The sequence below is a fragment of the Aedes albopictus genome, chromosome 1, assembly GCF_035046485.1.
Source record: "Aedes albopictus strain Foshan chromosome 1, AalbF5, whole genome shotgun sequence".
Classification (NCBI taxonomy): Eukaryota; Metazoa; Arthropoda; class Insecta; order Diptera; family Culicidae; genus Aedes; species Aedes albopictus.
In genome coordinates this window covers 2,333,722-2,361,424 of record NC_085136.1, presented here as the reverse complement: position 1 = coordinate 2,361,424, position 27,703 = coordinate 2,333,722, and the positions used below count along the sequence as shown (strand labels likewise).

Below are 27,703 nucleotides of genomic sequence, written 5' to 3'. Positions count from 1 at the left end.
ACAACTCGAGCAAAAGGGTATTGATCAGATCATTTGGAAAGGAAATATGATACGCTTTTGCAGTTTGGTTTGTTGCTTCATTGCATTTTTGCTTTGACTGGTGAAATAAGTTGGACGATATACTTAATGCTAGTTAAATCTAAAATTTGAGTATTGGGATTCTCACTTGGATTCTCATAGACTTCTGCGATAATTTGAAAATTCAATCAATTATCATTTCTCAGCGACATTTCACATGCACTCAAGAGAACTTGTGTACGTTGGCCGTTAGAAATTCTTTAAAAGATTCTTTGATTTTATGGTTGTTTCTTCAGATTTTACAGATATTCCTTCAAAAATTCATTCAGGCGCTAGGGATTTCAATAGAATTTCCCACCACATGAATGTGCACAGAACTTGCATCAGGGAATTGTCCATAAAATTCTGCAGATTTTTTTCCAGAGATTCGTGCATTATTATGTTCATTGATTCAGGCAGGGATTCTTCCTAAGTTTCATACAGGAGATCATACGGAATTTCCCTTAGGAACTAGATGATAGATGAGATAGTTTTAATCTGTTTCAATAATTTCTCCACCATAAGGAATCCATGCAATTTATTAAAAAATATCCCCAAGAAATATCTACGGAAATTTCTTTAGGAATATCTTAAGAGTTTTTTAGAGATCAATGCTCATCTAGGCATATCTTTAGATATTCTGTTTTTTTTTTCAGAAATTCGTTCTAAGATTTTTCCAAGAATACTTTTGGAAAATCATCTTTTATTCAAGAATTTCTTCTATTTTTTCCATAAATTCCTAAATAACTTTTTCTAGAAGTTTACCAAGGATTTTCCAAGAAGTTTCTCCAGGAAGTTCTTAAGAAATTCCTACCGAGATTCCTCTGAGATGTTTTCCGAGATTTCGTCGCATATTCTAATTCCACATGAATTTTCTCAAAGATTTCTTCTTTCTACCAAATATCCTTGAACCCGAATGTAGAGTTTTGCTGAAGCGCACTCATATGCCATATAATAAGAGGTTTAAGCTGACACTGCAGGAGAGAGCTCGCCTAGCTGATTACGAGAACTCTTCAAGGTTTCCTGCAGGGATTCCTTCTGAAATTCCTTTAAGGAGATATTTTGATCTTCAGACACTTCTTCAGGCGCTATCCACATCCTCAAAAATGCTTCCAAGTAGTTATTCAGAAATGCTTCTAAATCCTAGAGGAATTACTTCGGATATTCTTCCCAGGGTTTCTTCAAGATTCTGCAGTTATTTCTGCAGTAAATCCTACATGGATTTGTATTCTAGATAACGCTCTTGCGGTTCCTTCAGAAATATATTCTTAGATGTCTATTGCAGGGATCTGTATAATTTGTCCAGATATTCCTCATGGGATTTTTCAGAAGTTCTGTCAGAAATTGAACAAAAATTACTAATTTTTTAAGCATTTCCGGAAGAAATTTCTAAGAATTTTTTTTTTAATTTCTTTGTATTTGTGATTTTTAACATACTGCTAATTCTTCACACCCAAGAAATCTCAAGAAATTGCTCAAAAATTTCTGGACATACCTGTGGAAACTGCTAGAATATCTTATTGAAAATGTTCCGAAAGAATTCCTGAACAAACATATTTTAAGAAATTTCTAAAGTTATCTTATTCCTGGGTAAATACCCAGGATAATGCTATGGAGAAATGCTGAATAAACGCCTTAAGATACACCCTTTATTCTCTGAAAAAAAAAAAAACGCTAGAGAAATGTTATGAAAAAAACTCTGCAAGTAATTCCAAAAGTGCTTGAGAAATCTGATTTTTTATGACATATCCCTAGAGGATTTTCGGAAGGAATGCTTGGAAGATTTCCTGGAGATACCTCTGACTGAATCATCAGAAACATTCGTATACATTTTCTAAAGGGAGTTACACACATACATTTATAATCGACTACCTACCTCGAGAAATTTTTGAAAGAAATCCAGTAGACATAATAAAAAAAATCTGGAACCACCGTGCAAATGGAAACAAAACAGTTTTTCAAAAAATCTCCAAAATAATACCTGGAAGAATTGGAGAACCTCTTTTAAGTATTGACAGAAAAGCATTTTGTAAACTTCTATGAAAAATGCTAAGCAATACATTCTGGAGTAATTGCTGCAGAAGTTGTTGAGAGAATCTTTGAAAATACCAACAATAATTTCAAAGAATCCATGAAGTAAGGTCCGAATAAATTGAAAAAAAAAATCTCGTGGAGATGCTCTTGAAAACTACTAGAATAAGTTCTTGAAAATGTTCCGAAAAAGTTTCTGAATAAACATTATTAAAACAATTTCTGATGTTGCTTTGAAAGCAATTCCTGGATGAATGCCTAGGATTATACCATACCTAGGAATACCTGACGAAACACTTTAAAATACCCCCTTTATTATCTGAAAAAATAATCATTAGAAACTTAAGAAGGATCTCTGCAAGTAATTCCAAAAATGCTTGAGGCATCAGAGGAGAGCTTCCTACTTGTGGAGAGCTTCCTCAATATATGGCTGAGAGATCCCTGACGGAATGCATGGAAGAATTCCTGAGGAAACCTTTGAAGGAATCATCAGAAAAATTCATATACAATTTCTGAAGGGATTAATACAACAAAATTGCTGAAGAAGATCCTGCAGGATCTGAAACTCTCTCTCTCTTCTTGGCGTAACGTCCTCATTGGGACAAAGCCTGCTTCTCAGCTTAGTGTTCAATGAGCACTTCCACAGTTATTAACTGAGAGCTTCCTCTGCCAATGACCATTTTGCATGCGTATATCGTGTGGCAGGCACGAAGATACTCTATGCCCAAGGAAGTCAAGGAAATTTCATTTACGAAAAGATCCTGGACCAACCGGGAATCGAACCCGTCACCCTCAGCATGGTCATGCTGAATACCCGTGCGTTTACCGCCTCGGCTATATGGGCCCTATCTGTAACTACATACAACTAAACAAAAGATTTTTTCGAGGAATCTTTGAAATATTACTTGGATAACTAGAGTGTCCTCTTCAGGTATTCATAGAAAAATTTCTCGAGAAATTCCATAAAAAATGCTAAGGAATGGATTCCAGAGCCATTTTCGCAGGAGCTGTTGAGAGATTTTTTTTAAATAACCCTTGAAGGAAGGTCCGAATAAATCCACAGTAATACCTTGAGAAATACCTTATGGAACTATTGGAGAAGCCCTTGAAGGAATTTCCAGAAAAATCTTTTGAATCTTTAGAGAATATCTAGAGGAATGTCAAAATCAATTCCAGAGAAAATCCCTGGGTAAATGGAGTAATACATGACGAAACCTTATGAGCAATTCAAGCAGTAATTTCTGGTTAAACATCTGAATTTCTAAAGGAGGAATTTCTAAAAGGAATTGTGAATTTTTGTAAAAAATATTCTCTCGGAATTACATCTTTTGAAAAAAAAAAAAAACGTTTCAAGGAATTTCTGGAGAAATTTTGGAGAAATTCCTTGAAAAATTTCTCGAGAAATTTCGAGAAGGATTTTCCCAGAAATCCCAAAGAAAAATTACAGGAGAAATTCGTTCTGAATCCTAAAAGAAATACAAGAAAGAATACAAGAGTGACCTTATGCAGCAATTCTTGAAGGCATTTCCTATAAAATTCCAGAAGGAATTTCGGAAGAATTTCTGAGGGAACCCGTTCACTTGTTTCAATTTTTTAAGAATTTTTTTGAGAAATATCTGAAGAAGTGCCATGGAAAATTCCTGGGGTAATTCATGAAAAAACAAGGTCTCTGAATGAATCCCTGGAGAAATTTTCAAAGAAATCCCTGGACAGGGATGCATTTTGAAAGGATACTTAGAGGAATCTTTCGAGAAATTCTTCACAATATCATTCTAAGGAATCTTGTGAGAATCTTCTTTGTGTAAACATCCCGAATTTGTTTGACAAATATTCAAAGAATTCACAAACGTATTTCAAGAAGTGTCTCCGGAGGTAATCCTGGAAAATTTTCCAGAAATTTTAAGAAGAATTCTTGTAAAACTCATAAGGGGGCGTCCATAAATGACGTAGCTTTTTAGGGGGGAGGGGGTGTTTGCGGCTTTGTGACGAAGTGTGACGATAGGGGGGGGGGGATAGGGGTTTATGATATGCTTTGTAGCTTTCTACAAAGCCTATTAAAAAAAGTATTTCGTAATGAATAAAAAAATATTTGCATTAAGTATCATTATCCAGTAAATCAAACAAATATATATCGCATAATTTTTTTTTCATTTACATTAATGTGAATAACAAATAATGGACTTAATGCCTTGTTCCTTTCATAATACATGCAGCTATCGGACGCAACAAATATATCTGAGAAAATGGTTTTGAATTCCTGCGTAAAGAATAATACGTGTGCTAACAAAAATCAATTTCGTTCAAATGCCTGAACAAAAGTTTGCAGCTTGCTATGGAGCACTGCACGCCGCTTAGGTTGCAGAGGAAAAAATTTCCAAATTTTTGATATTGTGGCCTTATTCCAGGAGTTCCTCTATAGTTTCTAATTCCTCTTAGAATTCCTCAAATTATTTTTTAAGGAGCTCCTCTAGCAGCTTTGTGGGGAATTTCTCATGGTATTCATTATAGGTTTCCCCGACAGGAAAAGGATCACATTTCCACAGAAATTCCTACTGGGAATCCCAGAAAAAAAAAACTTCTGAAAACATTCCAAAATGATTTGGAGGAATCTCAGAAAAAAATCCCTAAAGAAACTTCCAGAAGAATCTCAGAAGGAGCTATTTCTGGATTCCCACAAGGAACTCCTGGTTCAGTTTCTGAAGAAACCACAGAAGATTTTTTTTGAAGGAATCCCGGAACGAGTTTCTGGCGGAATTGTGAAAATAACATTTCGGGAATCCCGGTATATATCCAGATAGAACTCCTGGTGAAATTTAAGAAAAAAAATCCTGGAGGAATTCCAGAAGGAACTATGGGTCTAATCCGAAAAGAGATTCCTCGTGGAATTCTAAGAGATCCTGAAGGAGTCCAGGAAGGACCGAATGGAGGGATGCCGGAAAAAGTTCCAAGAGGAGTTCCGGGAAAAAAATCCTAGATAAATCCAACAAATTTTCGAAGAATCCCAGAAGAATCCAGAAAGAAATTCCTGATGGAATCCAAAAAAGACTTCCTGGGGTAGTCCCAGAAGAAACTCTTGGAGGGGTTTCGAAAGAATGCCAGAGGGGTATCTGCAGCGATCGCGGAATGAATACCTAAGTGAATTTCTGAAGGAAGTCTTCAGGAAACCCAAAGAGAAGTTCTGATTTAACCTCAAAAGAAATTCCGGTTAAAATCTCTGACGAGATGTCCGAAGAAACTGCTGGTGGAAGAGAGGAGAAGAAAACCCTGAAAGAACTTCTGAAGGAAATCATGGATAAACTTTTAGAACAACCTTAAGAAAAAAAAAACTCCCAGGGAAACCTTAGAAGGAACTTTTGGTGGAATCTAAGAAGGAAATTCGGAAGGAATTCTCGGAGGGATCTCTGTAGGAACCCCTGAGGAGAAGTTCTCAAATGGAATCCCAGACAGGGGACACAGGGGATTTTCATGACGAAGAGAACAAACCCGCCGTCACCCTATATCCTGTTTCGCCTTAAGCAGACATTTTGGAAAAAGTGTGATCTGCGTCCTTTTTAATATTTCACGATTTTAGGAATAATTCCAGGATTTATTGCTTTCCTCGTGATTCAGAAAATAAGAATGTAAGATATTAGCAGATTTCGAATCGTTAGAAATTTCACAAGAAATATATTGACCATTTTAGGTCAGGTTTTGCTTTGTATCTCATCTCTATTTGTGCAGCAAAGTTTCTCAAAAGTGTCGTTCACAAAGTGTTAAACCTCCAATGAATATGTGTTTTTGGAAACTGGAGAAAGGCTAAGATAAATTTCATTTCGTCCAATAAGCCGAACTTTTGTGTTATCATCCAATTTACATTTTTTGAGAGTCATTTTGAGAATGGAGTTCGACACACATTCAAATTCTTACTTCAAATAATTACAGCTTCATAAAACAATCGCCATCTTGAATTCGGTCTAGGATATCGCACGTTCGCTTTGAAAGTGGATAGCTATTCCCTGCCGCATCGCTAACGACACTTTCTTCATTGTGACACAAATCGTCGATTGATACTAGCCCTCCTCTGGGCATATGCTTCATGACGAACCACGGCAATACCAAATGGACTCCGCATAAAACGGTAAGAAACAACAGCAACAGTATCATGATGTCTTCATTATACCGTTGACGAGTAGAATGGAAGCAATTGGAGCTATCGATGCTAGTATTTTTTTTTTAATAAGAAGTTGATTCTCAGGCTCTGTACATTGTAGCAGTCGAAATGACCCCGCTTATGTTGATCCCAAGTATGTAGATAAAAGAGTTGTAGAAATAGTAGAAATGGTAAAAGTAAATCTTACATTTAATTGTCATAAAATTGTAGCCGAACCTAACATCCCATAAAAATGCTACCATTTGAGATTTCCGCAAATCGTTACTTGTTCTGTGGCTTAGATGGTGAAAGCGCTGGTCTTCCAAATACGGAGTCGAGGGTTCGAACCCTACCAAGATGCGATTTTATTTCACAAATTTTATCTCTCAATTTGTCAATGAGCAACATTCTGTGCCTTCTAATTAGAAGATTTAGATATAGCAGATTGCATGATTTCCTCTTCTTTACTCTCCTTTTCTTGGCGTAACGTCCCCACTAGGACAAAGCCTGCCTTTCAGGAAGAGCATTTCCATAGTTTTTAACTGAGAGCTTCTACTACCAATGATTATTTTGCATGTGTATATCGTGTGTCAGGCACGAAGATACTCTATGCTCAAGGAAATCTTATAAAAGTTCCTAGATCGACCGGGAGTCGAACCCGTCTTCACCGGCTTGGTTATGCTGAATACCTATACTTCTACTGCTGTAGCTATATGGGCCCTGCTTGAAATTTGAACCGATAAGAGGATAAGTAAATAAACTGCCCTAAGGATCACTACTCCAAACGGTCCAAAAACTACTAAAGAAATAAATTCTGAAATTCGAAAAGTAAGTGAGAGAAGAACGTGATTCTTTTGACGGCCTTATTATAAGATATAATATATTATAAGATCTGGTTTATTTGTGCCATCTGTTTGGGTTGCAGGTGAACCATACTCGTATGTGAACACAATGCCACATATTACTCAAAGACGGAGGTCAAAGATCAGTGTATTTCACGCTTCACGGCGAACTTTGAACTGTTTGAACACCGACAGCATTGACCTTTAACATTGAACATGTATATCACTCGATTTAAGTCTAATGGGGTGCCAATACAAGACAAATTGCACAATGAAATGATGATTGCGAAGTACAGTTCAGTCTCTTATAACATTTCGTCATTCGAAAATCACCAGCAAATAATGCACAACAAAATAATTAACTTTATTGGAAGCTAGACAACTAGTGAACGTAAAGTAGGCGACAGAAAGTGATACCAATAATGAAACTTGAATTATTTTTTTCTCGGAGAGCGGTCATACTGCTAATCTTCTGTATGCAGAATTTCAGTCAAGAAAAAACGCACTGATCGTTTCTGGTATCACCCTCAGCTCACTTTGTTCAACAAGATCAAACTGATTGCGTTATCCATTTCCTTCGCCATCTGGACCCCGTTAAGTGCGAGTGCCCAGTTAATTATCGCACACTTTCTGCTCACTTCACCGACGCTCCCATCAACAAACCGGAATATTTTAGCATAATTTCCCTTTGCTTTAGTTACCTTGTTCTTCGCTACTGGGGTTGAACTGATGATGAATTGCTGTTGAAACGTGAAATGTCTCACAATCGGTTGGTACGAGCTATTGTTTTTGTTCACGGTTTTGTCACTACAGCGGAAGTGTAACATTCTTCTACAATCACCTGAGTTTTTTAGTTTGATCAGCGGACAAGTTTTTAGTTTCTTCATTTCGCTGCCTTATAGGAGTTATTTTCGTTGATATCGGCGCTTTTGAAAGTTTTGTCAGTATTTCTTTGTTTCTTGAAACCGTTGGGATGAACTTGCTTAGCAACACAATCTGCTCCATTTGCTTGATGAACAACCACTCAGTGATAAATAAATGATTCACATTCACTAGTATCATTAACTTGGAAGAACTTTGCACCAAAAGTTTCAGGGAATGAAGTTAGATGAAACATAATTTAAAGCTTCTCATTTAGACAACCTAAAATATCACTACACTTTAAAAAGCATGGAAACAAAACAAGAAGCAAACTCAAAAAAATCGAAAGCCTTCTAATGATGAAACGTCCCGCAATAAATTTCCGATTTATGTTCCGCCGCACTTGATTAAAAGTCTACATTTTCGGAAAAAGAATCCAAATTTTTCTGCACGAAACGCTATCCGAACCAACAGAGAGCGCCGATTTTCCACCCGTCCCGAAAAGAACGACATCGAAGAATGATGGAGATGAGAAAAGCGATGCCTGTTTTTCCTCAGGGCTTTTCCCACGTCGCGTCACCGTCCTAGGTCCTTTCACTGAACGTTTACTCTCGTTCCACTTGGCTCCAAAAATGCTGAATATTGTTGTATCATGTAGCTTCTTTACATGCTTTTTCGCATTCCAAACTCCCTCGTGGCCCTAGACCCTTCTCTAGCGCACGAGAAAGAGACAAAATCACAGGGCTTCTAGGAACTCTGAGCAGTAACGGGGAAATCCCAACGATCCTGCATCATAGCTCACTGCTAGCAAACCATTGTTTTAACTGATTTTCCCGGTTAAAGGCAGCGAAAATTTCTAGAGAAGCAAGAATAGGAAACTAACACTAGAGAAAGGACTCATTCACGGCAACAAATAAGCCAGAGACGTAGACTTCAAACGAACGAAGCAACGAGAAACCTGTTATCACGCTGCGAGATATGGCCAGCATTGAACAGCATTTTCCCTCCCCAGCCATTTCCAAACCTGCATATGGTGTGGTACAGCGGCAAAAAAAAGTGAAAGGCAATTTTCTCATGGCTCTCCTCCCTCGTATGTCGCTCAAATTCGGATCGACAAAATTTATCACCACGAGACGACGATCCACTCGCAGTTACACCGAAAATGATTTAGAGCGTCTGCGAAACTCCGGTCTGGCCTGCAATCCAGAGAGAGACGGGAACAATAACAAACCATAAATCCTGGATTCTGCGAGAGGCACTTCTCGGCGGAAGTCTCTCTCGCCAGCATCTCAGCATGGCTTCAGCCGAGCTCACTCCCATAGTGCAAGGAAAAGCGCTGAGCATCGACCATTCCTCGGTGAAGGTCCTGATGATGATTTTCTGATAGCGTCTTCCTGAGAGCAGAAATGTTCATTTCCTTCAACACCGCTTATAGCAAGTTCGATGAGTAAGCTCTCTGGAAACTTGGATCCGGCGTCATGGATATCCTTTTCCAAATGCTCCACCACAGTCGCACCACCCGCCGCGCCGTGGTGCCTCAGTCGTGATCCGATGCACCAACACATAGCCTTCTGGTTGGTCGAAAATGTTGATGATGTTGTTAACGAAAACAATGAATTACGGATGCTGCGCACATACAGCATTTTTTTTCTGGCTGGGCCCCCAGCGCGTCCCCCTCCTCGCTTCACGAATTTATGCTGTTGACAGGAAGAGCGTAGGTACCTTGGTAGGCTATGTAGCAGCGAAACGAGATGGCATTACGACTTTGCCCAGAGATGATTTAGAATGTGTGTGATTTACCAACACCAACGGTAAAAACTTCGGAAAATCTCCCTATGGTGGACTATTGCTTGTTTTATACTTACTTGCCTTCAACATCCAACAGATGAACCCATACCGCACGATCTCAAAATTAATATCGAACTTGGATGTACCTCGGAGTTTTTTAAATGATTAGTACTTGGTTCATAATTGGAAACCTAGAAAATATTTCATTACCAATTATTGAGATTTTGACGCCGTGTACCGTGTTCATTGTCAGTAAAATCCCAAATGATGTGCATTTAATATGAGCTATCCACGTGAAAAACTTTCCGGAAATGAGAGAAGTTTCGGATTATGGTTGAAATACATGGGCTAATGGAAGCTAGTGCGCTGTATAGAACATCTGAAGTTCTGAACAGCGCATAGAATTGGCAGTGGAACCCTAAGAAGTTATTTCGGAAATCAATTTAGTGTCAGAATATATTTTTTTGGTGGGACTTCGAAGCAATTCAAGATAAGAGATATATCGATTTTCTAAGGAATAAGAATGGTACACAGCTCTAGTTATGTACTCAGGTCATCGTTTGGATAGAAGACGTCACAGTAAATCCACAGATGACGAGATTGTATCATATCAATCAATGCAAGTACAGGCTACGAGTGGAACGAACTATACGTCATGATATTTATATAGTTTCATAGGAGAGTGCACACGTATTCTAAGGACGCGCCCTGTAAAAGTCTATTGAAAAGTGTACACTGCTAAATAACGTGTATAGATTGGGTAAATCAGAATGGTTTAAACGTAAATGACCAAATCTACAAAATGATAAGTTCGATTATTTCATCATCACTTATTCTCTCTTCCGTAATTAATATTCATTTTAGTATTTTACTTAAAGTTCTTTTCTGTTGAATTCACTGGAAACCAATAATCGTGCAGCCGTGGGTACCCACGGAACATACCAGGAATGCCATTGCCATATTCTATTATTTTATTCATTTCACCAGGCAGGCCATCCAATCCAGCGCAGCGCGCCGAGGACCAGCGTCAGCAGCGAGAGGAGCGCCATAAATCATATCTTTTAAGTTTCATCCTTTTAACGGTATTGGACCGGATGGATGTTTACACACGCCGGGCCGGATGGACGAGGACGAGTACGACGAGGAGCTGGTTTACGCTCAGAGCACCTTTGGTGACAGAAAGCTCGTGGTTCGAGGTAATTGATTTTTGTTCCTGGCTGGCGTCTGGTGAACAAAAGACGTGTCGTTCCGAGGCCTATGTAAGCCGGGAGCGAATGCCAAAACGAGGAGGATGGGACGATGAGACGATACATGACGATTGTTTGATAGCTTCTGCTGCTGGATCGTATTTATCACACGCTCTACAAAAAAGCTAACCAAAATCTTGTCGAAAAGCCATGCATTATTCATTTGGCATAGTATTGTTTTTAGCGCCTGTTTCATCCACTGACAACCGAAGCATGTTTTATGTATTTCTGTCTTGCGATAAGATGCACCAAACAACCTAATATCATTGTGTCAGTACGAGAGTGACGTTTATTGCATTGAACTGTTCAATTGTGCCGATGAGAAAATGGTTATATCTGTATTTCGCAGATACTCAAGTGATGCTCAAGCTGGTACAAAGAGTTTTTGCTCTGACATTACTCTTTCCATAGACAGTTTTCAGTATAGGAGCAAAATGGCCATTTTGTCCTATCACTTTGTCATTCCTTTTTATTTTTTATTATTCGATCTATTTTTCCCTTCAACTAGTTGAATCATTTGTTTTTTAATCAAAATATATTTGAAAAAAAAAAAATCATAATAGTTAAGCATCTTAGGATACTAAAGGATACTTTACTCTTAATAATTGTTGCAAATGATAAAAAAAGCATAAAATGAGACTAAATTGTAAGTAGAACAAAAATACTAAAAACTGAAACCTTTCTTAAATAAAACTAATTTTGGCTTGAGCTTATTACCACCGAAACCTGGGAAGTGTGTCTGCTACGGGCTGAACGGGCTCGTTTAGAAGTTAACCATCAATGTTAACTTCTTTTCCCGATCAGCCTAGGTAGATGTGTAGTGTCGGTAGCGGTAGTCTCAATTGGCTGAGAATAACACTACGGACCACCTGCTCCGAGGGTAAAAGTGCACTAAACTAAACTTTTAGTTCTAGTAGTTTAGTAAAGAATCTGACCATCGCTACATCTATTTTGAACATATAAACGCAAACTTTACGTTTCAGGAATCCCCGATCAATAAACTGGGCTCTCTTTACTGATTTGATTGCGGCCAAATTTCATGGAACCTCACCATCCATTGACACTCCAAGTGATTGAGATGAAGCCTGATACTACAACGTCCTTCATATATAATGGAAGCTTTTGTTTTTTTTTTTTTCATCTTTATTAACGGAAGCTTTTGAAGAAGCATGCGGTATGTGAAAGTTAAAGAATCGGACTTTGCCCACCCAAGACTACACTTGATGTTAGGAAAACAAACATGCTTTACGTATCTAATGGCGTACTTACATATCAAGGGCTGTTAAGTTTTGGTAATCCAAGGACTCACTTGCATTCTTATTGCAGAATAAATTATCTAATTTGGCAGAGTTTTGCAACTAGCCTAAAGTCCCGGGTTTTTCTATGTTATCCTGGGACTAAACTAGTAGCAATAAGACATGGATGGGGCTAGAGTTCCGATGCATGGATAATTATCAGTACCACCGTTTTGCTTTTCTCAGAATTCAAATAGATTGTGATTGATTAGAAACGCTCTTTCACTGGGATTTAAATCTCTATGATAACGGTACCTTTTCATCGCAATCGATTTCTTGCACCTCTGGGATAACAAAACAGGAACTGTACAGAAATCGATGCTTCATTGCCTCTCAATGACAATGGAGTAGTGCGACATGCACTAAATACTAAGGATATGGGTAATGCCACAAAAGGCCTAAATACTTGTCGCAGTGGCTCACCCGAACAGAAAAAAGTGTGTCTGCTGAGAGAACTCCGGAAATACCATTCGCAAGAAAGCTCAAGAATTTACCGGAGATGATTTCGCAGCTAATGATAAGGAGTCGAGTGCCAGGACTGAATGGTTCTATTACTCTTGTGCCACGACCACGTTTGTATAGTATGTTTACCGAGCGGAGTTCCCGGCTCAACGTAGCGGACACCGAGTGTTGTTAGCGGGTTGTCCAGCACGTCTAGCGCTCGGAAGGTCAGGGTGGATCGTAAGTTGCACCGTCTGGAAGAAAAGAACCAGTTGTTGGACGATCTGAACCGTGAGCAGATTGCGAAGGAACGTGCTTTGAAAGAGAAGGAACTTCGGGAAAATCTGGAGCAAGGATGGCAATTTATCGCTCGGAAACATGAGATCCTAAACCAACAGGACGTTGAAGAGGGGAGAAGCATTGGCAGTATGCGGAGCAGCCAGAGGAGTGCGAATCGGACCAAGGCATGAGTAATGCAAACCAAAGCAGCAGGAGGTTTCATCGGAGCCGTGGTTGGTCCTGCACCTCTATAGGCGTTGGGGAATGCCGATCGTCTCGAAGGTGCACCGGAGTCTCGCAGGTACCTGTGCATCTGTCTTCAACGCCGCTGAAATCTGTGGCACTTATAGTTAAATATAAAGCCAGTATGGGCCCATATAGCCGAGGCGGTAAACGCACGGGTATTCAGCATGACCATGCTGAGGGTGACGGGTTCGATTCCCGGTCGGTCCAGGATCTTTTCGTAAAGGAAATTTCCTTGACTTCCTTGGGCATAGAGTATCTTCGTGCCTGCCACACGATATACACATGCAAAATGGTCATTGGCAGAGGAAGCTCTCAGTTAATAACTGTGGAAGTGCTCATAGAACACTAAGCTGAGATGCAGGCTTTGTCCCAATGAGGACGTTACGCCAAGAAGAGAGAGAGAGAAGACAATCCGCAGAACATGCGATTAAAAATTAAGTCTAAAATTCATAAGGAACTCTTTGTGGACTATTGCTTGAATTTGTTCAATTGTTTCCATTGTTCCATTTGCTATAAATATCGCTATGCATTTGCAATTCCTCTATGAACATTTGATAAATGTTGATTCTAGGAAAACGGAACCCGTCTTATACTAAGTGCTTCCATTATGTACCAATCGAAAACAAAACTACTAAGCGCTATTTGTTTTGTTTTTTTTGTTTTTATTAGTTTTGTTATCAGTGGGCATGTGTTATAACATAAAGAACAAAAAAGGGTCGGTACTTAATCCATCTATTTTTAGAGTTGGACGAACAGAGAGGCACATGCTGAAGAAGGGTACTCATACCCTAGTATATTTGTCTAATGTTGTTTTAATAGCTTATCAGACATTCTTCAGTTGAGCTAAAATATTTTATGCTTAAAATCCACCAACACCTTCCCAGCGAGAGATTGTCCAGGGATTTTGCCAGAAAATCTCTACGGAGTTTTCGCAAAAACAACCCCTAGCACCAGCGCAGCGGTTACCCCATAACATTGTGGCCCCAGGTCGCCACTTTTGCAAATCCCGCCATCTCTTATCATGCCTGATAGCGGCTTAAATTCATTGGTAAGCATGTTGGTAACTCGATGTTTAACCCTAAAAGGGATACCTGGGGTTCATTGGACCCCAGGCGCCTTTCAGAGCTCGTCTTTAATGGAACACACTCAGCGAGGTGACTAAACTGTGGCCATGAAGCTATCCCTTTTAGGGTTTACAGTGCAAAGGCATAACAACTAAATTTGATGGCAAATACAGGACAGTTTACAATCTTTCTATGAGGTGTAGCAATATCTATGAGTTTCTTCAGGTTATTAGAAACAGCATGCTATAGTTTTGATTTCTAAAACCAACGCTGGATCATGAATTCAACGAAATTTGTTCATTTCAATACACAATTAAGGGATACAAACACGGTTGTTCTAATATCAAAGCGTAGATTTCAAAAAGTTTCATGACCATGTTTTTTGCAAGCATAGTGAATCGCGAACATCAATTAACTTAGATAAACAAAACGACCACTTCAATGATTTTTTTCTCTTCAGTTTTAAACTATTGTAACCGTAAACTTAAGGCTAATTTTCACGACTATGCAGCTGAAAGCACAAATGAGCATCAGAAACGGTTCTAATACATTCTATGAACATGCACAGAAATCCATATAAAACCCGAGCAATCGAACACACTCGGCGCGGAATCCAGCATCACGTACAAAACCACCCAATCTCCTATTGGTACCTCCTGCCACTCGGATACCAAATGTCTGCTCAGTGGCGAGGAAAAATTTCCGCTTGCAAGTGTTCTTTCGTAAGGAAAACTTCTTTCATTGGAAGCATTGAAACTTTGTCCTCTCTTAGCGAGCATCCTCGTCTAGCTGCTCTAGCAGCCAAGCTCCTTGTCAGCGTTTCAAGTGTCATGTTCTTCGGAGCCGCTGCTGCTGCAGGGGGAGGCGGAAAGTTGTGTGGAGATTTTAAGTGGCCTGGAAAAGTCCCGAACGACTCAAACCCTCGTACAAGTGTGATGAGTTGGTGCGTTCGTTGGTGTTATAAGGATGAATATATGTAAAGTAGCAGTACATGAATAAATCATAATATGCAAAATAGGAGTACTGGTTCAGTAATGAACGGAAATTTCGGAAGGGTTTGCAGGGGTAAGGTCTATTTAGCTCCGGTTCCTTGTAAATGTCAAAATTTGTGCAAGAGGTGGGACAGTGGAAATCCTGTGGAAATATTTTAAAGCTGAGTCTGTGTTCTCGTGGGGCCGTAATTATTCCATCAGGCAAGCCCAATTTAGAACTACCTATCATTGAAATGTTGATAATGGTGATGTTGAAAATGATATAAAATATTCAACCCAGTGAAGCATGCACAAATGTGTGATCGATAAAACAACAAAAAAGTGTGTAATAATCGACTCTGATGGTGTCAGCTGTTCTTGAATTTCACAACTTTTATTTTCTCTGTGCTGCTTCGTTTGTCGGCTGACAAGTTTTCAACCAACGAATCCTACTCAGCTGAAGGCCTGAAGCGTCGCACGACCATGACGGCAGCAGCGACGCGGAGACCGCTGGGTAGGAGGGAGATACACATCCTTTTCATTTTCCAATACCCGACACTTTTGTTAGACAGCTCTCTTCCTACGTTTTTTGCTCCCTTCTCGGCTTTTGGAAAACTTGCAGCTGGTGAGGAATTTCCCCATAAGCCATCTTGGTCGGAAATGGATCTTCGCTCGTATGTTGATGGTGGTAGTGCTAGAATGGTGAAATGATACTAAACCGATGTAGAAGGTTGAGAGCTGTAATACCTAACTCATGTCTTTCAACTTTAATTTTTTTTTTCGCCATAGGTAGCTTCTTTATTGAGGTGATGCCTTTCTTATCCTGAGAGCTTTTCGCTTTGCAGTGTCTTTCCTCGTTCGTTACTTTTATTTTTTTCTTGCAACTGACAACGATCCAACCGTTTCGGTATCCTAGGGACCCCCCGCGATAGGTTTTGGGGTGATCCAGTTGTTTTCCCCCTTTTTTCGTTCTCCGTAAGCAGCAGCAATTGATGTAATAGAAGTATTCAAGCCATGACCCTGGGCGGCGGCAGGATAAGATAGGGTGCAGCGGTGTGTCGGACGAACGCGGAAACAAAGAATCCCAAACGCAGAAAATACATAAGCCCGGTGCCGGATGGTGGTGGCGGCGTGGGGATGCGACAGGAACATAGCCATCGTTGTCTTTGGCAAGTGACAGTGCACACAGCGGGTGACAGTTTTTGTAAATGTTGAACTTTCTGTTTTCCTTTTGGCGTTCCATGGCGCGCCAAAAGGAAATTTCGCAAGGAGAAGCATTCACAACCAGCGCTGTTGTTAGTCCACTTTCGCTCAAGTTGGTGTACTTTAGATTATTCATTTTGAAAATTGAAATCCTGGAATAATTTGAGCATTTATGCTTACACAGTGCCACTTTTTACGTGAAAATATTCGTAACTCAGACATCTTAAAAAATAGACATTTTAGCAAACAACACTCACATTTCCTACCCTAATCACTCAACGAATCTCGGGTCGTTACTTCAAAATACTTTCGTATGCGCCTAAGTGGAAGTGGCGAAAGGCGAATTACCCGTTGTGAAAATGCTCCATTCTGTGGAACGGCACAAGAAGCCAATTTTACATCCCCGTAATATCCCGCTCAAGCATAGCATGCAAAAGAATAATGGTGTGAGAAAAGCCATCATATTCAATAAGCGGATATTAAACTCACTGCAAAGTTAGTTGCTTTCGCGTTTTCAAAAATGATTATATGTGGATGGGTAAGCAGATCACAAAAAAAAATTCTAGAAAAAGAAGCATAGGAAAAGTCGCAAAGTTTAGAAAACGCAGTGAGATAATAGTTTCCAGAATATAGTATTGTATTTGAGGTTTGCTTTTAAATTGAATATTTCAAACAACCTCAGAATTCAAGGACAGGATAATAAGCGTTCGTCTCAAAGACCACCCTGACTTATGCATTTATACAACTGAATTTATCCTTGTGATGCATGTCTTAATATCCAGTCGACAAAACCAACCACCCTCACATAATCAATCTTATCTTTTTCACGGTCGTAGATCACACCTACAGAAGAAGAAACTACCTGCCTTCCAATGGCACAGGTTATAAATTTTCCAAACCTTTTTGCCGTTTTCCTCTTATTTATCATTAAAACTCAATGAACAAATTAATTCCTCACATTTGCTTTTCCATTCATCATTCTGAGGAGCCATCGTCTCATCGTCTGTTTTACATTTCGGTCTTTCCCCAGATCCTGCTCCGCTGTGCCGAACCGCGCGCCGTCGTGCACTTTGGATGCACCAATGCAAGCAAAAGGTCGCGCAATCGAGTCGAGAGAGACCGGCTCCTACCAACTCCTGCCCCTCCCCCATGGCTCATCCGGTTTCGTTGGTGCACCAATCCGCGTGCGGAGCGGGAAATCTGCACACTCATGCAGCCGCAAAACAGTCTGCAAACGAGCGTCTCAAGACGAAACGACATGGAGAAACAAACATTTTTAAACAATTTAAAATCATTAATAATGTTGTTATGTTAATTTTATTGCATTTTTATTTCGTTCATCCATACTTCTGCTCTCGGTGGGCCAGTCGTTCGTTGGTTGGGCCGGCCACTCCAAGGGGGTGATAGGTGGGTTTTGGAGTTCATACTTACCTACATAGCTGAAGAGTGAGGAATGCCGAGTGAGCTCCAATGTATTCTAGTAGTAAATCAATGTGACGGCGGATGTTGGCAGAGTTGGGTTGCCAGCTTAATGAGAACTGAATGTTAGTTAGAATATTACCCTTGCAATAGTAAGAATTGAGAATTAGAACATTTTTACCAATTTTAAATTTTTACCATTTTTACGAAAGTTTTGAAAATTTTACCATTTGTTCTAAATTTCTGTTCTCCTGTTCTCGAAATTCCAACATTGCATGCAAACTATCAGAAAATACTAAAGAAATTACCAAGAGATCATTACAACAATATAGAATAATGCGTATTTTAGTACGATTCCGATTAGTTATTTCTTGTAAATCCATGATAAGTTTTTGTTTGGACAACTAAAAGAGTTACTGACCCCTGAGATTTGTTCAGGAGTTCCTCCTAAGAATCAACCAGGTCTCTCTTGTAAATTTACTTCTGGAATTTCTACGGAGATAGCATCCAGCATTCCACCAGGAATTACAATTCATTCAAGGTTATAAAAATTCCGTTTTTTTTTTAAATGTTTCTGAAATTTTACCAAGAGTTCCTGATATCATATTTTAGGAAATGCTTCTGGAACTGTGCACGAAAGACGGACAGGACAAAAAAAAAATCTCCAGTACTTCTGTGATTAGTCCAAACTCCAGGAGCTTCAACTGGGACTCTAGCAGGAGTTCTTTTAGAGATCTAGAATTCATCCATATCTCTTTTCTTGGATTCATGCAAGAGCTTCTATTGGAATCCCTCCAGAGTCTCATTTAGAAATTCTCCTGGATACCCTGCTAGATATCATCCATGAGTTGGTTCAGGGTTCAGTTTCTTCTTTTCAGAAGATATCCAGAGTCTTTATTTTAGAAATCACCCAGGAGTTCCTTGTCAGGCATCCCCCAGAAGTTCTTTTTGGGATTCCTCCAAGAGTTCCTTCTGTAGATCCTTATGGAAATCTTTATTAATTTTTTCTTTCTAAAATAGTCCATGAGTTTATTCTGAAAATCTTTCTGTAGTTCCTTCTGAGAATCTTTCAGGAGTTCAGGGAGAAATCTCTAGAAGCAATTCCTGGAGAAATACCGAGTAATTGTCGGACGAATCCCAGACTAAACTTTTGTAGGAATCACTGAAGAAACTTCTGAAGGAATTCCTGGAAAAATCCTCAGAAGGAATCCATAGAAATCAATTCCAGGAGTAATCTTTAGATACATTTCTTAGAGAAATCCCCAAAAGAATTTCTTAGATAAATCATCTTTAGAAATTATAGGAAGGATCCCCAGGGGAAATTTAATGCGGGAATCTAGTTTGCGAGAACAGGTCTTGTTCCTGGACATTTGAGGTGGTGGGGCTAAGGGAGTATCCAGAAAGTTCCCAGAGCCCAAAAACACGAGGGTTTCAAGGGGCTTCAGGAGCGTTTCAGAGGGTTGTTTCAGGGAATTTCAGGAGTCTTCCAAGGGCATTCTGTCAGGTTTTGTTGGAGTTTAATTGAGATTACGGGGATTTTCAAAAGTATTGAGGGGGTTTCAGGGGCTTTAAGGGCAATTCAGGAAGTCTCAGGAGCCTTTAAAGGGCGTAACAAGAGGTTATAGGTGCGATCCTAGGCAATGCATAGTCATTTCAGGAAGTCAGAGTCATTTCAAAGAGTTTCATCTCTCAATTTGTCAATTAGGAACATTCCGTACCTTCTAATTGCAAGTTTTTCCAGTATGTTTCAGGGGGTCTCAGGAACATTTTAAGAGTGCTCCTAAAACTTTTAGCAGCGTTTGATGGCATTTCAGAAGCGTCTGCATAGGTTTCTAGGGCTTATAATAGGCGCCCAAAGGGTTTCAGAGGCATTTGAAATTTGTTATGATGATTTCAAGGGAGTTTCAATAAGATTACAGAAGTTTCAAGGCATTTCAGATCAGGGTCGTTTAAGGGGGTTAAACCAAAGTGCATTTCTGGGGCGTTTCAATCGATGTTGTGAATGGGTTCTGTGTTACGCCTCCGAAACCCGCCGAAAATCATCTGAAACTTCCTGAAATGCCCATGAAATCCCCCTAAGACTCCCTCGGACCGCATGTGACGCCTCCGTAACACCTCTGAATCCCGCAAAAAATGCTCTGAAATTTCATGAAATGCCTCCAGAATCCCTCTGAACCCCCTGGGACTCCATGTAATCAGAGTTGCGCAATATCAGTCTTGTCAGGTGACAACTGATATTGCACCATCGTCACTATCACTCTAGGCCGTTCAATATCAAAACGACAATGACAGGTAACGACCTAATATTGACCCGCACCCTAGATCACAATCATTGCAACTGTTGTGATATTTTAGTGGGTTTCGCCAAATCTCAAACTTTTTTGTGACCAACATGCAAAACTTGTTATTTTGTACCAAATATTAAAATACCAGCTTGGTAAATCTTCATTTGGATTTTTAAACGAATTTTAAAGATGGTATATCAGTAATATCCACACACCATCACCGTCAGTCCAGTTCTGATGGAACAAGAAAAGTGACGGTGGCGGTGACTCAATAGAGCGCACGCTGAATTGGATCGCAGTAGGCCTATCAAAATCAGCGATTTGCTTACCATCAGGGTACGAAAAACGGATCACGCCGAAAAACAAACGCTTTGTCCTAAGCGGTGCATGTTGGTAACAAAGGCGCTCCGCAACAAACGCATGTCAGGCGATGAGAGCAATAAAACAAACATCGCTTACCGTACGTGTGCCGATATTCCGGCTTTTCTACTGAAATTTTCAACCCACATCATCGAATTCATAAGCATTTGGACGACACGGCGTGCATATGGTGAAGGTTTATCACAAAAAATTAGGCATCGCCAAATCCGCCGTTTTTCGAAAATATGGACTTCTAGCTTCCATTTAACGTGTTCCCCAAAAAAATCCACCGAGGGATCCCGAACAACTTTTTCAGAATACTGTTTTTCCCCATACAAAATGCACGGTTCCAAATTAATCCCTATTTATACTTAACAAACATACCCAATTTTTGTATGAAAAAGTTCCCCCGATGGAATATTTCGATGTTGGGCTTGAATGAAAGCTGGTAGCGTCAACTTTCACGTAGCGTAAAAATTAGCGATGCCCATTTTTTTGTAATAAATTTGTTCTACCAGACACACCGTGACGAACTAAGACTCTTGCAAACCTCAGAGTCGAGTATCAGTTGTAAAACAATGCGAAAATCGCGATGTGAATAGAACGAGACAAATATTCCTACCGTTTTTGTTGTGAACATACTCGGGAGCGATTTTGTCATTATCTGCTAATGAAAAAACAAAGCGTTGTTGCCGTGCCTTCTTTGTTGCCTATTTTTCGCTTGCTGTGCCATATTTTGCGTACACTGCTTACCATTGACAGTGACAGAGTGCAACTCTGCATGTAATGCGCCTGAGAACCTCCGAAACCCCCGAAAACGCCTGTGTAACGCTTCTCAAATCTCTGTAACTACCTGAAATGCCTCAAATATCCCCTAAAACCCTTCGGACTCCATGTAACACACCTGCGATCCTTCGAAACCCCCGTAAACTCCTTCGTAACTCCTCTGAATCCCGCAGAAAATGTTCAACAACTTCCTGAAATGCCTCAAATATCTCCCTTAAACCCTCTCTGATCCCATGTAACGCACCTGAAACATTGCGGCACCCCTGAAACCCCAAAATGCTTTGAAACTTGCTGAACCATGTAACGCACGTGAGACCCTCGGGAACCCCCCAAAACATACCTGTTACGCCTCCAAAACCCCTCGAAATTGCTCTGTAACTCTCCGCAACGCTTTCGCTCAGACCACCGAAAACCCCCTGAGATCTCCTGAAACCTCGTTGAAACCACTTGGGAACCGCTGTAACGCCCCGGTAACCTGTAGTTGTGTAAGGAAGTTGTGCATGAGTTTCTACAGAAATTTCTCCAAGGATTTTTTCTAAAATATCTCCCATGGTTTTTATCATACCTAAACTAGCTGTTCCGGCAAACTTTGTCTTGCCAATCTTGTGGTGGTTTGACAGCTTTCAATCTCATTTAACAGGGTGGCCACTCAGAGTGGCAAATAAAATTCCCGAGTTTTTCCCGGTTTTCCCGATAGGGTTTTGAAATTTTTCCCGATTCTAAAATAGAATGATTTACAGTGAAAATTAAACGTAACTTACTAAGAAAATAAATTAGAGAATTGATATTGAATATTTTTAAATCCTTGGATTTAACAAAGTATTCATATGAACTTGAAAATAAGTTATGCGCTGTTTGTATCGTATCCAATGATGGGCATTGAAGTAACGACATCTCAATTAAACATTCCTTAAAATCATAGATGACCAACTAGTACAAATTATGCAATTGTTTAAGCCTACAAAAAAAAACTTCTGGATGAACTTTTTGTGGAATATCTGGAAAGATTACTCGTGAAAGAATTTAGGAAACGATTTCTAGGGAAATCTTCAATTTAGTATTTTTGATGGTCATTTTCAAGATATTTTATTAGAAAGCCAGTGGAGAACTTTATGATACCGTAAATGGCTACTGCAGCAAGTCAGGCAGGTTACTTAGGCTGGAATTGTAAAATCTAGGAGAAATTTGAGAGATCAAAGAAATCTTAGATATTGTCTGATACTCGTCTAGCATTCAGTCATTCAGTTATTTCATCAGCGATTGCAATATGAACCTCTCAGAGATTTAATTTCTGATCACATTTTCAGATATGTCCAGAATTTCTCCAGGAATTTCTGAAAGATTAGTTTTTGAGTAAGTATTTCCCCCAAAATGTAGAGGCAGAATCATTATTTGAGGATTATTTTTTTACATAAATCATACAACTATATTGCTCCAGGTGCTTTTGAACACTCACTGGAACTGCCGCGAGAATTTCAATTGGTAGTTTAACTAGAAACTACGAATACTCAAAATTCTCGAGAATTTGCTGAACCAGGAGTTTTACCAGGGACTTCTGCTAAAGCTTCGCCAAAAACGGATTTTCCCGATACCTTACTCCGATTTTCTCCAAACATTTTCAATCACAATTACAATAAATGAGTACACCCCAAAACTTCATGAAAAACAACACAAATCTTTTAAACAAAATATTAGAAATACTTTTATGAGCTACAAAAGGCGTGCTTTGAGGAATTCCATCAGATACTAAAAATCCCTTCAAATATTCTTTCAATTGCTTTTCACTAATTATTTTTGAATTGTAAAAAAAATTTCACCAGAGTTACTCATCCAGAATTTCATAATGTTTAATTTAAATTTAATCTTGGGGCAATTCGTTAATTCATTCAAAATTTTATCAGTATCCTATCCGAATTTCTCAAAGACTTTTCGCTCAAAGGACAAAGCCTATATCAAATATTCTCCTAGAGATTGTACAAGGATATTTTTTTAGAAAGGAGTTATAATTTTTGTTATGTTTTATAAAACTTTTATAGGACGCTTGGGGCCCATATAGCCGAGGCGGTAAACGCACGGGTATTCAGCATGACCATGCTGAGGGTGACGGGTTCGATTCCCGGTCGGTCCAGGATCTTTTCGTAAAGGAAATTTCCTTGACTTCCTTGGGCATAGAGTATCTTCGTGCCTGCCACACGATATACACATGCAAAATGGTCATTGGCAGAGGAAGCTCTCAGTTAATAACTGTGGAAGTGCTCATAGAACACTAAGCTGAGAAGCAGGCTTTGTCCCAGTGAGGACGTTACGCCAAGAAGAGGAGAGGAGGACGCTTGATGTTTTCTGGAACATGTACATCCTGAAATGCATAAGTGACATATGAATCTATAAATATTTGAATGTGTCTCAACCAGTCTTTCCACCAGAATTTTCTTTAGAATATCTTTGAAATTGTTCAAATTGTGATGTTAGGTAACAACACGACGACAAGATATTAATTTCCAAGAATGGTTTTTACGCCAGTTCACCCCCTATGTTATATAGTTTAACAGTTGTTGGCTGCATTTTCCACAGATTCTCGTATTTATGCTTGTGGAGACTGTATAAATTTAAGAATTTTGGAAATTCCCGGCTAGCAACAATTCCCGAGGTTTTCCCGACTTTTTCCCGGTGGTATCGAATTTCCGAGCTTTTCCCGGTTTTCCCGAAATTCCCGACTGGGTGGCCACCCTGATTTAAGCACCGCACTCTATGAAACCAATCCATTTTGATCGTGTTGGTTTCTTTCCAGCTCATAAAAAATCATCACTTTTTTAATTTTCCATTTTTTTTTAGTAGATTTTCGTTACTTTTTCTACTTACCAACACAGCCACCACGAATACGAATTGAACTGTGCAAGAGTCATGCTAATCAGTTCATTTGTTTGTGAGTTTTGTTGCCTCAAAGGAACTTCAAACTCATTTTTATATATATAGAAAATGATCATTCGACTAATGATTTCTTCAGAAATATCTCCAGATTTTCCTCCAAAGGAACTTCAAACTCATTTTTATATATGTAGAAAAAGATCATTCGACTAATGATTTCTTCAAAAATATCTCCAGATTTTCCTCCAGAGATTTCTTTACAAATTTTACTTTGAAAGGATTAGGTACTTTGATAAAACAAAAAATTAAACTTCCACAGATTTTTCTTTAGTTCTTCCATAGACCCTTACTGAAGTCCATCCCACGAGTTCCTGAAATTATCTTTCAGAGACTCATTTGCAAACTCCTCGAACATTTACTTTAAAAAATCATCCAGGAAATCTTAAAGTAATTCTTTCAGAAATTCATTCACAAAATCTTCTAGGGATTCCTTTATGCTTCAAAATGCCCTCCAGAAATTTCTCCAAGAATTTCATAAGAAAGTCTTGCACGGATAGCTTCTAAGATGTTGCATGGATTCCTTTAGAAAATACTTCAAAAATTTCTTTCAAAAAATCTTGCATATCTGATTATTTTTGAAATTCAGCTACGAATTTCTTCATATTATTGTTTCAGAAATTTTTCACAGCATTCATCTAGAACACTTTCCATGAACTTTCTCAAAAATATTCCATAGATTCCCACTGAAAATTATTCACGGATGCATCAAGAATCAGAAATTCAGAACTACTTCAAAATTTTCCCAGAAGCTTCCTGAAGGATTGCTTCAGAAATTCTTCAAGAGATTATTAAAGAAATTCCCAAGATTTTGTCACGTTCCTTTAAATTTCTTTTCAAGACATTTCACTTCTGGAAATTGCTCCAAGGATTTCTCAAGAATTTATTAGAAAATCCTTCAAGGATTCTTTCAGAACATTTTCTACATATTCTTTCAGAGATTCTTATAAGGACTCTTGCGGAAAGGCTGAAAGACATTCTTGCAGAGTTTCCTGCAGAAAATTAACCAGAGATTTCTCCAGAAGTTCCGCAGGATATTCCTCTATGAACTTTCTCAGAAATTTCTCCAGGATTTCCTCCATGCGTACCTCTAAAAACTTCTCTATGGATTTCTCCGGAATTCACTAGAACTTTAGAATTTTTATTAGGGGACTTCTTCAGGATTCTTTTACAAAAAATCTCTCAAGAGGTTTTGTTAGATATTCCACCAGGGGTTTCCAGGTGTTTCTTCATGTACTCCTCCAAAAATTTCTTCAGAAATTCCTTCTATGGATACTCAAAATATTCCTGTTTTTTTAGAAATTCTTGCAGGAATTCATTTAGAATTTTCTTCATATTTTTTAATTTCTTCTGAAATTTCTTTAGCGATTTCAGACAGCGATTTTACGACTTACGGAAATAACTTTGGAGACTTCTTCAATATACCTAGGAATACTTCAGAAATTCCAGCAGGGATTTCTTCAGATGTTTTTTCATGGTTTCTTTCATAAGTTGTTCCAACCAGAGATGGAAAATGTCGCGGAATTTCATGAAAAAAAAATGTCATGACATTTTTCTGTTTACACCACTTTTGGTGTAAATTTCTTCTTGTACGTATCACCAGTCCATAACGCTGATTAGTTTTGGATAATCAATGATATCACCGATCAATATTTCCGACTAAGTACAGTGAAGTTAGCAAATAAAGAAATGACATTTTTATTACATTTTCCATCCCTGGTTCCAGCAGTTCCTTCAGGAATTGCTCAAGAGGTTCTTCAGAGATTCATCCATGGGAGTGTACCAGTAAAAGGGTGCTGAAATCGAGAAATTTTGACTAACTAGCTCTGATTTTACCATTCCAGAGCTGTGAAAATTATTTATCACACATTTTGTTAGTCTGCCGAAGCATTACAATGATCTTTTTATGGAAAATGCTACAAATTTTGAAGTTCAAATCGCTGAGTATACGCCAAGATAATATAAAGCATCTACCGAAATTCTCGGTGAGTAATTCATAAGAATGCCTGAAAGAAGTTTGTTATAATGCTTAAAAAAAAGTCTGGCGAATGGGCAGTTTGCATGCACCCGTCAAAAATGTTGTTATTGCGAATGGATCTGTAATGCCATTACTCATCAACAAAAATCCGAGATGAACTAGCCTAGGGCTAAAAATCTCGCTAATATAAATAAAAAAGTCATCGAAAAAGCGAGTGATATTTATAAAAAACGAAGTAAGAAAGGGAAATATGAGATTAAGGTAAATTTTAAAACGAAGCATGAGGTATGCTTTGGTGATGTTATGGGTGCTCAACAAAAAATTGGTATGAAGTGCTCCGCGTGTCAGAAGGCTGAAAACCCCTACTTTTAAGACATCATAATACAAACTGCAAGCTTTAAACTGATTAGATATTTAAAAAAAAAATACCATTTTAAAAAGAATACATAAAATCGAGGTAAAATGCACATACAATCGAAGTACATAAAATCGAGGGTGTATATAATCAATGGTCCACTAAATCGAGGTATACCTGTATTTGCTCTATTATGGAAAAGTATTTAAGATTTTTTATTAAACAGCTACAACGAGAAAGCCAAAAATTAACAATTTTTCATGCAGTCTTGAAAAGAAATCGAATCAATACTGATTGTTAAAGCCATAGTTAGTTCAAAACAAACAATTCTTCGTGAAAGGTCATTATACCGACGGATTATTCTCTACTCATTTTAAACACTCGAAGTGTAATGAAAAGTCTCCGTTTTTCTTGTTGCTGGAAAAATATTTTCAAGTGTCCCTTCTTGTTGACGAACCACCATCCGTGCTGGGATTTCAAAAAATGGTTTCATTTCGTTCAATTAACACTAATTTGAAGAAATTACCATAAAAGCAGAGCCCCGTAGATCTGTCGAGCGACCCGCCGCCGCGGCCGCCGTCTATCCCATTCCCAGCAACACACACCGGACCCTTTCGGCTATTAATCATTTTAAGAGGACGAACAGAGAGTCCCTCCGCCGTGCCACCGTTCCGTGCATTGTCATTGGTCTTCCAATGGTGCTTTGCTATAATTCGTCTGCTGGGAATATTAGCCACGACGGAAACCCTTTTCGAAAATGAAATTTTTGAAGAGCAATTTAAATTCATTACTAATGCATAATCCCGGTGATGATCCGTGTGCTCATGCTGACGGCAAGTGGGAATATGTCGATTCGTGGTGCCGACGGTATTTTGCATTGTGTGTTTGCTTTATTCGGAGTTCTGCTTGGTGTTTCTTTATCACGAGGTATTCGTAATTGCCGTCAAGATAATCAAGTGAAGTCATCTGGAAAATTCGTAAATTTTAATTAAATGCGGGTCGTGATCGTTATCAATATATTTACAAAGTTGAACACTTTTGGCACTGCTTCGACGCTCACCGCTCCTTCCTCGGATATACAGTTTTGAGGTTCTCGCTAGCTCTTGCTGACAGGATTCCACCGACGCGACGCGGATATCCTTTT

At 38.9% G+C, this 27,703-nt stretch overlaps 1 protein-coding gene across 4 annotated transcripts in view; it reads right to left on the bottom strand.

Annotated features, from left to right (window-relative positions):
* Positions 1-27,703, bottom strand: part of LOC109406960 (homeotic protein antennapedia) — a 247,339-nt gene that overhangs the window by 132,795 nt on the left and 86,841 nt on the right. The window contains exon 1 of one of the 4 annotated variants that reach the window (XM_019679967.3): positions 7,761-8,492. The exons of the other annotated variants lie outside the window; for them this stretch is intronic. The gene's annotated coding sequence lies outside the window, so the exon portion shown is untranslated. Of the gene's footprint in view, positions 1-7,760; positions 8,493-27,703 lie in introns of those variants that run through there. 4 annotated transcript variants of the gene reach the window in all.